The 16,457-nt window shown below is 43.7% G+C and overlaps 1 protein-coding gene across 2 annotated transcripts in view; it reads right to left on the bottom strand.

The window, feature by feature from the left end:
• rerea (arginine-glutamic acid dipeptide (RE) repeats a) overlaps positions 1-16,457 on the bottom strand; it is a 126,900-nt gene that overhangs the window by 96,551 nt on the left and 13,892 nt on the right. The window contains exon 2 of one of the 2 annotated variants that reach the window (XM_031726387.2): positions 2,522-2,602. The exons of the other annotated variant lie outside the window; for it this stretch is intronic. The gene's annotated coding sequence lies outside the window, so the exon portion shown is untranslated. The remainder of the gene's footprint in view (positions 1-2,521; positions 2,603-16,457) is intronic. 2 annotated transcript variants of the gene reach the window in all.

Here is a 16,457-nt window from a genome sequence, read left to right as displayed (position 1 = left end):
GGCAAGGCTGTGGTGCAAAAAGAGGAAGTTTACATTTCAGGCAAATCCTTTTGTGTACAAAAACACGGCAAGATAAACAAACAGTACATGTGTCTGCCGCTCGGCTCGGAAGAACCTGTTCCCGAGTGGAGCTGTGATTAAACGTGATCGGCACGAGCAAATGAAGTCCGCGGTGGTCGTGAAAGCAAGAAATGGGGGGGTGGGGGTGATTACTGTGTGGTCTGAGGTAGTCAGCGACTGCTCCATTTCACACAGAGCACATGGCAGTCTCACCTCCATACACTGCCACCCGGTGGACAGTGACAAGAGGTACAGCTTCATGCTGCTTCTATGGAGGATCCTGGAGTTGGTGTGTGTGAGAGAGGAGGTGAGCCAGCGCTCATTATGAGTAAAACCAAAAATTTACTCCATACGCTAATTCATGACATGTGTATGCTCAATATGGCACAATGGCCCTTTAATGCTGTATTTTTCCCTCCAGTGCCGACACTTATTCAGAAATCAATTATTCTCCTCTGGTCACACTCGGCTTCTCTCAGCGTGTAAGCTAACGATTCAGCCATCTAGTTTACGGATACATAACGGTAACTAGAATAACCACATCCATTATAAGTCAGAGTAACAAGCATCTAAAGTCATTCAAGTTAATTTTTCACAGCTTTGCTTTTTTCCCCACCTCACGTTCCTTTCCTTTTTTTCCATTTGGCATGAATAATAGCAGAGAGAAGTAATCTCAAAGGCAAATGTACGGTCAGCATGTCAGCACTGGGTGCGGTGAGAAAAAGATGTGTTATTCAAAGAGACAGCACACAGTCAGGGTGTTGACGCTGTGTTATGAGATTAGACTGTTTTTTGTGGGAGCGAACGGTTGAAATCAGTCTGTGTGCAGTCAGAGCAGACAGTTTGGAGATCAGTGCTGAGGTCAAGAGGAGCCACTTAGCTGTGCTTTGGCCTTCCAACCCCTACAGCGTTCAGAATCAACTGTTCCACAGAGGGAGTAGATAAAACGCTTGGCAGCAGACTTGCAACAAGAGATGGCTACATTTACTAATGTGCGGCGGATTTATTTATTTCTTTTTAAAAGCTACAAAATGGAAATTGATGGGAATCGCTAGAAAGGTGGGAAGCTTGCTCATTAGAAAGGATATATATTAGCTTAGCCTCACTAATGCGGTCCCCCTATAGGCATTAAATCTTCGGTACAAACAAAGCAATAAGCAACCCAGACTAAAAACTATACCTCTCTCTCAATCACTGCTCAACCATGAAGGTCATCCTGCATTTTGCTATTCCAGCTATTATCCCTGTGATTTCACACTGGTGCTAAATGGGATGTACAATTGCGATGAGATGGGAACAAAAAGTGTCCTTTTTGTGCTAAAATCAGAGGATAACATGTTGCACATCATTTATGAATACATGACAAGCATATGGATTGTCTTTACTATATGGATTTATGAGTCAGCTGGGCTCAGAGGTACACGCACATGTTCTGCATAGTGGACAAAGAATATAACATATTAAAATGTTGTGTGTGTTGTAAGAAGTGCAAGACATGCTAACCCAGTGGGAGAGACAGTTGATATTCAATGTTGAGCAAACCGGAAGCCTAAAATTTTAAGTGTCTTTATAGTGGGGAACAAATGGCGAGGAATAAACAGTGGTGGGCTTGTGCAGCTTTAGTTCAACGAGTCAGCTGGTACCAGAGCGGTGGATGGAGGGGAAATATAGATGGCTTGAGCGAGGGAGTGCAAGCTGTAGCTCTCTCTGTTCCTGCACACATCAGCAGCAGGAGGGCAGGGATGCGCGGAGGCCACAGCAAGCCAATTACCAAACTCATTAAGTAACCTGCTAGCTGGCTTTGAACTGCAGCTCCCTCCATCATATCACGACTGGATTCTCCACCGTTGTTGTGGACATCTCGCACCTCTTCTTCTTCTTCTTTCTTTCTTTTTTTTTTTTGTTAAATAGCTCGAGAGTGAATCCAAAAAACTGACACAATAATTGCATTTTCACATGCGTTCACTGGAATTCAAATGAAAGAAATCACAGATGAAACTGCAATTTTAAAAAAAGAAAGAAAGACAGACTGGCAGCTTGAAGGTGTAAGTTTGGCAAAAAAGCAGCTGCAAACAAAGGAGACCTGCTTATACAGCAGGTAGCGGGAGAGGGGAGGAAAAAAGCAAATAATGGATCAAGACACAAACACGAGAATTGATTGGCGTGAGCTAGCAACTGAGGGATGAATCAGCGCTGACAGGCTTGAGCCGTTCTCTCCGGGAGCACTGAACGCAAGAGTCAAAATGGCTGCAAACAGGGAGGAGGAGGAGGAGGTCAGTGCTTGAAGATGATGATGGAGAGGTATCAGGCTGAGAGCACAAAGGCCAGGGAGAGAACATGATCAAGATCCAGTGGGTGGGGTAGGAACAGAACATTTTTTTGGGGGGGTGAGGGGGTTAGAGCAGAGCAAAAAATACTGCACTCGCCAACGCTACAGTGTCACAAAGCATTGTTGACTAACCTTGACTGCATTCACCTCCTAGCTCACTGCCACACTGCCTTTCAACAAGTATTGACACAACGACAGTCTGCAAGAGAAAAACTGGAGGGGGGTGGGGGAGGATAGACACACACACACACAGAGAACAGGGGAAAAGTATGAATGAGGTGAAAATGGAACAAACGAGGTGATAGCAGATTGACAGTAGAGGTTTATGTGTAGGTGAAGATGGCTGCCATCTTTGCCGTCATGTTGAACATGCGGCGAATGTAGCCAGCAAATGCCATGAAGCTGTACAACATGGTAATAATGACACTAATTATTTCGTACCGCACATTTTAAAACCAGCATTTACAAAGTGCTTTGCAGTACCATTCACATTTTCTATGTGGAGATTGTGAGCATTTGTTCTAAGCCAGTATTCATTTCCCTCTTCCCCAACAAACCACTCTGGATGCACACAGATCTAAGCACTTATGCCTGCAACACACACACACACACTCCCCCACCCCTGAACCTCCCCCATTATCCCATGAGCCCTCTCTAGTCTGCCTCGCTCTACAAGAGCTTGGAAATAAAAACATCACAGCTCTGCCTCGCAGCACCTGTTCAATAACATTGACATTTCACATTCAGCATCCGCACACTGAGAGATTCCCTGCATTTACTCTCTTTAACACGTAGAAGCACAAAACACACACACACACACACACACGCGCGCAAGCCAAATTCGTGTCAACGTATGCATTTTAATGCCGCAAAGGCTTCAGGTCTGCGTGTGTGCAGGTGCACGTCCGTCCCGCGTACGTGCCTGCAAGACGAGGGGTAAAAAATTCATTTGACTAGCTGAGATGCACGTCTTAATTTTATTAATTTTTTTTTTACAACTGACTAATTAAAAGACAGCAATTATTTCTTTGCCCGTTACAGAAACTGTGTTCGGTATGTTTACGTGATATGACTCAGTAGCTTCCCTCTTATTTTATTTTATTTTTTTCAGCACAAAACACATGCGAATCTCCTCAGGATCATTTAGGAACACTTGTCAATATTGTTTAGAATAATAAGAGACAACAGTAACTGTTTCACATGTTCATTGTCTTCTGTGCTTTACTGGAAGGGTGTGGCTGGGCTTTCGAACCAATCGTGTATTGACAGCAAAGTAAGAACAAAACAAGACGACACCCCCAGATATTTACCCCACGTGCAAAATTATTCTGTTTGTTCTCTTTCTATCCTCGCCTCTGATGTAATACTCCTCCTAAATTCAGCTTGCATGAAATGAAATGGTCTGTTTGATATTATTCACTGCACACCTGGTGTGATTTCTTTTAAATTCAAAAAACAAAGTATTTCTATTCAAGGCAGTATAAGCACTGTCAAATGGCAAGCTGGGTATGCTGTTGTCTGACATTTGGAGGGGAGGGGGAGGCAAAACACACTCAATAACCACCCGGACCAGCATGTAATATTTATATTTGCTCCCAGATCAAACTTGCCAAAGAACATTTTGGGGTCAAACATGTTTGTTTTAAACATTTGGTATGATTTTCTTTTATGTAACACGCTGCTACAATGCCAGTCTTCATGTAATAGTTGCCACCTGAGGAAAGATGAAATGTGCCTGCTGCCATGGCTCAATGGTGTCATCAGGTGCAGCCTAACCTGGAAGGCTGAGCAGGGGCATCTGTTTGACAGCATTAGAGAGCATCAGAGCCCCTGCCATACACAGATTAAATGGCAGTAAATCTGAGGATTAGATTCATGTATGAATAGCCCATATTGATTTTGCAATCTCTTCAGTAACTCTGGGATTTTCACAGTGCAGACAATGTGGGCTTCAAGCGTGCGCGCGCACATACACACATGGGCTCATCTATCTGCCTGGTTTTTAAAAGCCTCTAAAATCAGACTGTGACTAACCCATCCCCATTTTAATCTGCTCATGTCTCCGCCTACAGGATGTATCCGAATAGCACAAGGCATGCAACATCATTCCTTTAAAAAACTGCCCGTCCATCCAGCCTCTCCGAGTAGCCACAACAAAGCAGAGAGAACTAAAACAAGCTCAAGAGGCCTAGAAACGTCCAATCCTATATACTGTTATGTGTGCTCATGTGAGAACAAGATCGCTTCCATGCTCTTTGAGTTGAGGGTTATTATTTGTGAGCACCATGGGTTGATGTGGACGGCCACAACAACAGGATTTCTCTTCTTTCGGTGCCTCTTCTCAGTCTTAAAAGCTAAATATGCATGCTCTCTCTCTTTCTCTGTCGCTCTCTCTCTCTCACACACACACACACACATACACTTGAATTCATTCAACCCTGACGCGACCTTTTTGACACGAAAATCCCAAAATCCTGTGCTGAAACTCAAATCCCCTCTGACCACTATGGCCCTTCGGAAGCAGGATGACATCAAAAAGAAGCGCTTTGCTTTCATGACTTTAGTCCGCCCCTCAGTGTGTCAGCGTCTCTGGCAGTCTGCCACATGCTTGTCACACACACACAAAAAAAAAACACTAGTTTGAAAGAAGACTCATGCACAGCACATGCAACATAAAGAAACCAAAGATAGCCTGAGCTGCAACTTCCCTATTTCCACACACAACGAGGTGGGCGTCAATTGTGCTGTGATATGAAGGGGCTTTCAAAGCAAACACACTATACTCCTTTCCCCTTTACAGCTACACAAAACATGGGTAAAGCCTATATTTACAATATATGTACAATAAATTTTTCTTGCTTAGCAACCTGCAGCAACCTGACAACCTCATTCAAAATGGCTACTCTGGTCATCATGCGTGCCCTTAGCCACCTATGGAGGCGCATAAAACTGATCACCTGGTGATTGGTTTGTATTGGGAGATAGCTCTATTAACCTTTGGGTAACACAGGTGTGTAGCCAAGTAGAACACTGCTATTACTACATGAGAGAGACTGAGAGAAAGAGAGACATGGAGAAACTCGGTGTGACAGCAGAGCTGCTCCAATTAGGTAAGCACATTGAGCCGTCAGGCCGCCACATTCATCAACACACAGAATGCCAGTCAGCAGCACCAGAAGGCTCGCCCGCCTCTTTACCACGCTACTGTTACTGTGGTGCAGTCGGGAGAGTGACAGGGAGGCATTTGCAAAGCAGATTTGGACCACTCTCCCCAGCATTTGGCAGCGCAAATGTTTCTATGCATGGTTTGGGTTGTTTTTACTCGCGTTTCCCTTGTCCTAATAGACTGACCACGGGCTGCTAATGATATCATTATCATACATGCACTGTAATTATCTCGACCCACCGTGTGCCAAGATCAATGGACGGCAAAATTTGGATCAATTGATGAGTCTGCTGCTGTTAAGCTGCCGAAACATATTTCGCACACAGTCGATGTGCTGTTGGATGGGCTGTGAATGAATTGGGTCCCTGCCTGTTTTCAGAGTGCGGCATCCAGACATGGGGTTAGGCAAGTGGATCTGTGCCATATAAGAAGTGAACTAAGCTGGCAGCGCTGGTGAGCTTCCTCTGCTCTTCATAATGTCAACCACAGCCACTACTGCTGGACACAAAGCCCCAAACAACAGTTTAACATTTCTAACAAAGTCAAAACAATGTAATATTTTTATATATTTTTTTCTACTGTCTCTTTGTCACCATCATGTTTAAACACCCATGTCAGAGTGGAAGACAACAGCAATAGCATCATATGGAATTAGACTGGATGGATGGAAGTGGTTTTGAGTGATTTATTCTGATTCTTGTGCTAAGTGAAAAAAAACCCATTCATCCATCCATCTTCTTCCACTTATCAAATTCAGGGTCATGGGGGTGTTGGAGCCTGTCCCAGCTATCACCGAGTGCAAGGCGGAGTACATCCTGGTCATGTTCAAGGACATACCCATGCTACCCCTTTAGCATTGAGATAGGTCACCAGTCTATCACAGGGCTAACATAAGCTCACAGACAACCATTCAAACTCACATTTACACCTACAGCCAATTTAGAACTACTGATGAAACTAACATGCATGTCTCTGGACTGTGGACCAAAGCCAGAGAGTACAGAGAGAAAAGGCCCATCTGGCTGATCTTCCTGTTGTGAGGCCATAGTGCTAACCCTTGTTAGCACTATGCTGCCCATTTATTATAAAAGGTGAACACGAAGTCAGCAGACACAACAGTATAAATATGTCTGTGGTCAAGTGCAATCCAACCAACCTGCCACATGCACAGCTTTTTGCAGCTACATGCTTAACTGATCTGGTATCTCACTTCCTCAATCGTGATGACTTTATGGTTGCTTTTCTTCAGTATGACACAAACCTGACTATATTTTGGTTTCATAGTGCTGTAAGGTAAAACAAAACTTATTTTGAAATCTCTTTAAAGTGTTTTAACTACTTGCTTACATCTCTTAACACTGTTTGGAACGCTCATTTATGTTACAACGTGCAACAAATTGTATCTAACAACCTCCCTCACTTACTTAAATGCCAGCAAACTCTAGAAAATATAAATGCATCTTTTTTTCCCTATTTTGCAGGGCTTTGGATTGCATTTACTATTTCTTCCTCTCTTTTTTGCAGTTATTAATTCATCAGGTCCACCTCCTGAACAGTGTTCATGCTTAAATCATAAGCCCTCTTGCTGTTTCCTGCTGCTGAATTGGTCTCAATCATGACAATAATTTGAGAGCAGTCAGATTGTGTGATCGGAGGTACCTGATTGCGCTGATGAGCAGAGAGGTGCTGAAGAAAGGAAAGTGGGCCATCTACACTGAACAACTAACGATAATAATATGACACGAACAACAACCCAAAGGTAACACAAACAGATAGCATCACCCTTACAAGACTGCCCACTGTGTGCTCACCCAAAGAAAGACACAATCCAATATGAAATCATCTCTACTTCTTGAGCTAAGGGCCTTATCAACAGAAACACTTTTCCCATGCACGTCACATTTTAGAGAACTCTGGGGGGAGAGGGTTAATTCTTTTCATGGGTCTGCCCATCATCATCCTTTAGGCAGCATGATGCAACTTATTCCAGTATACAAAGGCTAATGCAGTTAAATCACACCTAGTGGACTCGAATGCTTGACACTAAGCTTCCCAACGTACTAGCTAGCTCGAGTGGGCGAGAAATGAACCTTGTTATGTGTCCTGACACTGGGCCCTGCTCCCCGGCAAATAAAAACATGCCTCTCACTTACTGGCTGCCTGCGCTCACAGCCCCATACATCAGCATTATAAAGGAGCTCGGCAGCCTCAAGGTCAGCTCAATTTCCTCCTGCCGTTATGAAGTATCAGAATCACAGCGAGAGGGGGCACCCACACACATGTAAAGAAATGATTTAGGGAGCGAGGGAGGGGAGGGAGAGAGAGAAAGAAAGAAAGAAAGAAAGAAGGGGGGGATTTGGAGTGTGAAGGAGAGGCGGTGTGTGATACAATAGGGAACTGTGACAAATCACCAGGAGAGAACCAGCCTCTTCTACAGTAAGGATGTGTGAGTGCGGACAATTGTGAGAAAATGTAGAGAATATTAAGCCTACTTGCTCATTCCACACACTAAGAATGTAGCAGTCTGCAGTATATGTAATGGGATTGAGCGGTTTCTGTTTAACAAGCTGATTCCCCTCGTGTAAGCGCTCAAGTGTAGTCTGTGAAACTACAAAGCAATTAGGCCTACAGAATTATTGTTTCAGAAAATGTGAATACGATGTTTACCTTTGACTGTAATTAAATTCTAAGCAGTTACACGGGGAAAAACAGCAACCTAATGCAAACCTAATGCCTTTTTTTCCTTTTGAGATCTAGACCCATTCATCACATGCCCAAGCAATTTGATAAATTACACAGAAGCATGAAAGCTGATCATGTGCGTAGCAGAGTGCAATGTGTGTGTGTGTGTGCGTATGTGTGTGTGTTTGTGTGTGTAAGCCTCTGCCTGAGTCGGCAGTCATCCTTGGCTGCCTCACTGGCTGAGGTTTGACATCTTCAGCTAAGAGCCTGGGGAAATAACAGCAAATTCACTTAATGGCACCACCTCATCTATTCCTCATACAGAGAGAGGAGGGAGACAAGAAGGAGAGTTCCTTGAGGTGTTACAAAATGGCTGTGTGCTCTCGGCTGTGCTCACCGCCTCTACCATCCGAGGAGGTGCAGGTGTGTGGGTAAACACAGAGCGCATTGAGACCCATCACAGGCCGTGGTTGGCCACCAGCTGTAATTTGCAGTCCACTCTGACCCCTTTGCGAAAAAGCCAGCCAGCCAGTGCTGCCGCTGCAGAGCTTTTTGTGGTGACAGCCCAATCCAGCTTGATTTGTGTGTATGTGTGTGTGTGGGGGGGTCTCATATGGCTGTGCAAAGATTTGTACCTGCAATGACAAACACATGAAGACCTAAACCCAGCGACAAATGTGAATAGCTGCAGTTATGTGCGTGCTTGTTGGTGTAGGTGTAAGCAAGCATGAGTGTGTATGTTTATGTGTGTCTGCAGGGAGCGTTACAGAGCCAGAGGTATAATGGCCCCACTCCATCTTTGTGTGAGGTATTGCAGAACAATGCAAAGCAGAGCACAGCAGCTGGGAGGGAGCCTGGGCTTGGGATGGCATGCAGTTGGATAACGTCTCAGGGTAACAGCAGGTATGCTATCAGTGCAGCCTGAATCCCCTCAGGGCTATTTACAGAGACTCTGACCCCAGCGAGGCTGGGCTGATGACGTCTCCGTGCCTGCAGCAAAGGAAAAGCAAGACCCGAATTCATGCCACTGCTTCCTATCAGCTGCACAACATTTCATTCCAGCAGCCCTTAACAGCTCTGCAATTGTTCAAATGATTTACTAAAGGAAAAAAAAAAAAAAAAAACTCAACGGCTCAACGAGTATATTTACAAGGACTGTAGCTGTACAATAATTTACCCAATAGGGACAACACTCTGAACAATAAACTGCTATGTAGACATTCTTTTCCAATTAACCTAACCTGAATACGGTCACAGTCAGAGGAAGTGTAATCACATTAAGGCATGTACTGCCTTATTCAGAAGCATTTTGGATATATGTTCACCTTAATAGAGCGATGAATCACGACTGAAGCTGACAGTGTATTGCAGCAATCAAAACTGTCTGACAAAAAGAGGCTCTAGCATCTGACTCAGCTTTCATGTAGCTGCCAGATTAATAGTACAAATTGCGGTCTTTTTGCAGAATGTGTGGCAAGGCAGTAGCAACATCACAGAAAAATATGGTATGAGGCTGAACACTGGGAAGAAACTGACGCTGCAACACAACATGGAGGAGGAGTCCAAAGATATTTACTGGGCTGTGGTGCGCAGTATATAACGGGAAGTAATAAATTAATAAAATACTTCTGGAGAATAGGCTAAATTGCGGTGCTATATGAGTGTAGCCAATTACACAATCACAAATGGGTTACAAATAATTATTTTCATTATCAATTAAGGTGCAGATTATTTTCATCAATAAATTGATTTGCTGTGAAAAAAATGAGCCTACTGTGACCATTTCCCAGAACCCAAAGGGGCATTTTCAAATTAATAACCTCATATTAATTAATATATAATCAAAAAATGTAAATGGAGAAAATTGTTCACATATTTGAACCTGTGCCCAGCAAATGGTTTGCAACAACTTCTGAATGTTTTTTTGTAAATCGACGCAGCCCGGCCAGCAACAGTCCTATTTTGGTATGTGATCAACTAGAACAAAGAACACACACCAAGAAGACCTGTGTGATCAATACAGTTACTTTAATTTTGATCTGCCGACAAACTAAAGTGACTTCCACATCTCCTTTATTATGATGTTGGATGGTCACGTAGAAATAAATGGCAGCAGTGAAAGCTCACTCCACGTTAAAATAATTCGCTTGAATTATTGAATTGAATTAAGATGTTTATTTTACCGCTCTGTGCACTAAATCTGAAGATTAACGATTTTCTGGAGCTTTAATCTCTTATCTTATTTACAACTGTGTTGCATTTTACGGTTATGTTTTTATGTTCTATAGATTTTTATCAACATTTTATCATCATCATCTGATATCATCTCTGATCAGAGTAGGCGACACTCATAGGGATCATTTTGTCTCACGTTATGTATGAAAACCTCACTTTTTGTGACCACACAGGCAGCTTGAATTAGAAAGTGTGGCTCAACAGAGAAAATTGAGAAACTCTTTGTCTCCAACTGGGGTTTTAGGTTTCATCCAGCCAGATAATGCAAAAAAAAGCCAAGCTGTGTTGAACTTCCCTCTGACTGCTAAGCAGGTAAGGATAAACAAGCTCAGGCCAGCTGATTGGAGCTGAACTTTCAAAATAAAATACTTGCATATAATTAGGAATGTGCATGACTGGTCGACTAGATGTCTAAACATTGCCGCCCTAGCTACTCAATGACAGAAATACTATTCAGTTAAATGTATTATTCCTATTTTATTAATGTACAACAGGAGTTACAGTTTCAAAGACGGTATGACGCCACCAATTCCATTACTACCAGTGACTGCATGATAGACAATCACGAGCTAGCTGGCCTAGCGGAGAACAAGGAGAATTTATAGCTAGTTTCTAGCCCATACTGACTATTTGTGTACCCTGCTCATCTATCCTGCCGGATCCCAGAATGTAAAGCATACTTGACTATAGGAAGGTATTTGGCACTCTGACAGCGCTCGTTTTGCAGTTGTGTCAGATTACATTCACACCATAAACCAACCGCTGTGAAGTTAGTTTAGAACCAGACCAAGATCATGTCCTCCAAATGGTCTGATAGTGGTTTTGGTTACGGACACCATGTTCACAAGTGCACAAGCAAACTGCGCTAAAGGGGAGAACAGATTCAGTTCAATTTAAAAGGACTAAACACAGCAGCACTTCTGCAAACACCACATCTAAGATCACATGGCTTCAACTACATCTGTAGTGAGAACTGTGATTGAGGTCATGAATTGTGATTCTACTCAAAATGACTGCAATTTGATCTTGAAGCCACATTGCTCACTCCAGGCCTAATCACAACCACCAAGCTGAACCATAGCAGGGAATAGAATGTTATGATCCACCAGCCAGTGTTGGGTCATGATGACAGAACAACTACACAAGAGGGAGCACATTTTTCATCCTCTGAATAAGTAGTGCTACTAAACGTCACATTGTAAAAACGTACTGTTGATATAACACCGCGGCCATATTGTGCTCTTTACATAAATTCTAGCAACAACGTCATTTAACAGACCAGTTGATAACTGGACGGATAATACATATTGTGTGTGCAGCGGTGCTGGAGCAGGAAAATGGATGCCTCCTGTGAGCTTTCCTCTTATATAAAGCCCTCTCCTCTCTCATTTTAGTGAATGGCTTCCCACTACTTGGCTCCCCACGGTTAGCTTGTCAGCCCCCTCTCCATCTCTTTTCTCTGCACCTGCATCTGACACTGCGAGTGTTCTGTCACCCACCTCTCCTCATCCCCCTGGAGAAAATGTTCCGCCCCGCCCAGCTAGCTCCCAGCAGCCCCTGGGGCCTGGGACAATTAAAAACGAGGCAGGAGCTCAGTCGAGCTGTCATGCCGAGTCTCAGATGGCACCCTGCCTATAAGGCTCCAGACATAGGGGGAGTTTGGTATGTGAGCCCAAAGAAAATAATATTAGTGTCTGTTGTACTTGAGATCAACATTCACTCTAGTGCAAGGTGATGGCAGCATATCAACACTCTGAAAGCAATGCAGTCTGGCTGGAGCGATATATTTGGCCTTACAGTATTCAGACACTGCCTGACTGCACACTCACACAGGCACACACACACACACACACAAATCCACTGCTATATTCCAGTGTCAGCCAATTACAGGCCTGCCCTGACTGCCCTTGACTACACTCCCTAACCTCCCTCCACAATCCATGTCAAACCCCTGTGCACTGATTTTTTTTTTTTGCCCCTCTTGCTCCCTTCTTTGCTTCTTCTTTTTACTCAGAGTCTCTGTCTTCAGGGTCTGAAATATTTAGCAGCCCCATCTAAATACACCTTCAGGCACAGAGTCAGAGCTGTCTCCCTCACCAGGTAAAAAGTAATGAGAGCGAACGAGAGGGAGACAGTGGAGGAAGAGTCGGTGTAATATCTCATCAGTATTATTAAATCATTTCTTCCCCCAGCAGCCCCTGGGTGGTCTGGGGTTGCGTTATTTCTCAGTCAGGGTTCAGTGGCCTCATGCTCCTAGGGTTGAGTCTGGCCGCTCTCCCAGCTTAGTGCTGTACTAAGCAGGTGTCAGGGGAGTTTCCCCTCAATTAAGCAGAGGTAAAGTAATGCCTCTCACCGTGGCGGTGCCGTGAATACATTAGTCTTGCTGTCACCACAGGCTACAGCATCGAGATGCATGAAGAAGACAGGCAGCTGCTGAAGTGGGTGAAGCAAACGAGCACATGGATAGTAATGTATTAAAGCAGGGTTAGGTTAAAACAGGGCATGATCTAAAACCCTTATTTTACACAGATGAATACATCAGTATTGGATTTTTTTTTTCTTTTTTTATGTATGCCCAAGTAGTATGCAGGGTAACACATTACTGTTTTAGAGGGAGCTGAGCTAATGAGTTTGTATTAGCTGTCTGAGCAGATGACACTGGAGGACACCGAATCCTTGTTGTGTTAATTAAAGCTCAATGAAATGATGCCGATGAAAAATTAGCATGACCCACAGCCTCAGTTAGGGATACAGCCAGGAAAATGGATCTCTCTGTTGAGTTGTTTTCAAGGAGAGGTGCACAGAGAGAATACTTTCAGAAACAAAAGCTGAAGTCGAAAATAAATCATTTTACACAATTAACTGATTAGGTTTAAGTGGCAGCATCGGAGGAATCAACGACACCCGCGGTGAGAACAAAGAACCTTTCATTATACAAATACATAAGATAGCTCCATCGCTGTTATATTTACTGTTCTGTTGTGTACTGTGTGCTTGCTAATTTGGAAAAAACAAAACTCAAAGCAACAAGCCAGCAATCATATCAATCCAGAACTGCCTCCTTGACATTTTTAGCCAGCACACGGCAATCACCCTGCTATTTTACTCCATCTTAAAAGCCATCTGAAAGGTGGTTTATAAAAAAAAAAAAAAAAAAAAAAGATGTCAACAGAACCAATAATGCCTTCCTTTGTCAGTCTTTATGTGTGAGCATTACAGTGTGCTGGACAGATGTATTGAAAAGGGCTGATTGATGGCTTCACTGCAGACTGTCTGTCCACCTCTCTCCCTGATGAGACATGTCAATGTAAAGACACATGAACGCAGCAGCCTGTCCTCCATTTTCTCCTCCTCTCCTCCTCCTCCCTTGTCAGAGGCAGGGAGAATGACGCAGTAAATACAGATGCTGTGTGCACCGTAATTCTGGCGCCCGCTACCTTTTATCTGCCGTGACAGCTTCTGCTGCTGTCGAAATCAAACACCCGGGCGCGAGGAAAAAGCTAGTATTCCTTTTAATAAACTGCCAGGCGGAGCAGAGTGAGAGCAGAAAAGGAAGGCACTCAGCTCCACTCTGCACTGCACTGGCCAGGCTTGGCTAAGCAGCGGCTGAGGGGAGCGGTGATATAAAAATGGGGAGAGCGCTCCTTCTGGCATTAGTCGGTATTATGCTGCTCACGCAGGCTCAGGCATCCAGCATCATTGCACTTACGGAGAGCCGTGTGAGCCAATCGGTCAGCGGGGAGTGTTTGGTGCTCAGCGGGGATACGCACGCCGAGACGAGAACCGGCGTGAGAGACGGTGGGCAACCCACTCAGCACCTGCTCCCCAACTTTACCTCAGCCCCTTTAAGGTGCCAGGGTCAATTAGTTACATCCCTCTATTCATGCTCTCAGCCTGGATCAACAGAAACAACTGAAGAGCAGTCTGACAACAAGAAGAGCTCTGAACTGCCCATCAGCAAAATAATCTTCAAGTCCTTAAACAAATAAATCAATCAATGTATTAAAGCATAATAAAGAAAACTATAATTCATCAACTAACATTACACCTTCTCAAAATGTGAGTATTTTTTATTAACAGAAATTGTTTCAGTTTTTTAGTTAATCAGACAAACTAAAATATAAACAAATCACACTGAAACACTATTAATTCTTCGATTGGAAGCCATAATTGATGAATGCCTCAACAGTGAAAACAAGCAATTTCCGCAAATCTCCAACTGGCTCTTTCTCTCTTTGTGTGTGTGTATGTGTGTGTGTGTGTGTGTGTGTGTTTCTGAGAAAGAAGAGGGATGGCTGCTTCGGAAATAGACAGCTTTTTGTTCTGACCCCACAGCTGTCACTAGCATAAGAGGGCCAGTCACAGGCAGCACACATGAGCATTTTAGATATACAGTCCCACCCCCTTGACACTGCAGCAGAGGAGGAACAAGAGGGTTGTGCTTTAGGTGGCAGGACCCCTGGGGATGCTGTCGTATTTCACAACAGGGCAAAAATTCACTAAATACCTGGTCAATGTTTCGATTCCTGCACCATGACTGTGCCCCTAACGCCAGTAACGTTCTTCCTTATAATCCAATTATGAGCCATGTGTGTCCACATCAATCAGCCATTTTCATTTGAGCTTGTGCTCTTCTTTATCACCATTACTACTGCAGTAATTGAGGCGGTGCTATGGAGAGGCTGTGCAGTTTACCTCCATCTGGGAGGTCAAGAGGAATGCAATTGGTTGACAATGATTATGCTCTGCCTGATTAGGCTACGGGCTACCGCTGAATATTTAGCACTGATTAGACTAAGCCCTGTAGAGAGCCATGTGGCTCACTAACAAAAGGGACAAGGCACAGGGCAGGGAGAAAAGGCTACTAATCAGCACGAGCTCGCTGAACCGGGCTATCTCGCACTTAATGGCTCGATCAATCTGCTTTTCGCATTTTTATGTCGTCCTTAACGACTCTGTATTTGTGATGACTTTATTTAGCGCTTTTTTGGGGTGAAAACAAACAACAGCTGTGAATAAACATTTAGTTAGTTTTAACAAAGAGCCTATTAAACTCTGCGTCTATGAAAATAAATAATTCCTGGGAAAATATCCATTTAGGTGCTGAAACAGAAAGGGAAATTTTACCGATAACTATGGAGGGTAAGTTGCATGTAATCCAAACAGCTCATGCCGACACAGCACCAAAAAAGACAAAACAAAACAAACAAACATCTCATTCATTAATGAATGGCAGAATGGATTCTCGATTCTTTTCTCTTCACTGACTGGAACGACGTCAAATAAGTGACATCGGCCTACTGACTGTGGCCCGTGTTTATATACTGTGTGTCCTTGGAGATCCAGTTTTGCACATTTGTAACATGTAGAGATAGATCGAAATACTTTCAAACTGTTATTTATTCATAATCGAGATTTCGTTGTTTCCCTCGAACAAAAGGAGGAACCCAAAATGTAAAAAAAACCCAGTCTCCCTCTGCTATTGGCCAAATTGTTATTTTAAACATCGCTATCAGTCTAGAATTACACAACTGTTGCCTCCTAAAGCGATTGTGATATTTACGCAGAAGCTGAAGTGCCCTCCTGATTGAAACGGTCGGGGGAGGGAGGTGGCGGCTGAGGAATGAGGAAACAGTGGAAAGATGTTAAGAGCGCAAAAGAGACAAGCATGGTGAAAATGAGATGAGAGGAGGAAAAAATGACCGGGAGAAATGACAGCAGGGCAGAGGGAGTAAAGAAGGAAAACAGATGGAAGGGAGGCAGGGAGACGTGCACTTATTTGCAGAGACTTTTAACTGTCTTGATCCTCAATAAAGAGGCGAAACTGATTAGGTTTATATCAAACGGCTGCTTGTAACACTGTGCCTGTCGCTGAGAGCGCAAATCACAGTCAAGTCAGGTTTTCCTCTTTTCCATTTGAAAGAGCCGGCTCTCTCCTCACTTGTCTTTCACTCTCTCCTTTATTCAACACCACACAGCCTCCTA

This window comes from Oreochromis aureus, linkage group 20 (assembly GCF_013358895.1).
Source record: "Oreochromis aureus strain Israel breed Guangdong linkage group 20, ZZ_aureus, whole genome shotgun sequence".
NCBI lineage: Eukaryota > Metazoa > Chordata > Actinopteri > Cichliformes > Cichlidae > Oreochromis > Oreochromis aureus.
The sequence above is the reverse complement of the archived record's forward strand: the minus strand, read 5'-3'. Positions and strand labels throughout refer to the sequence as shown.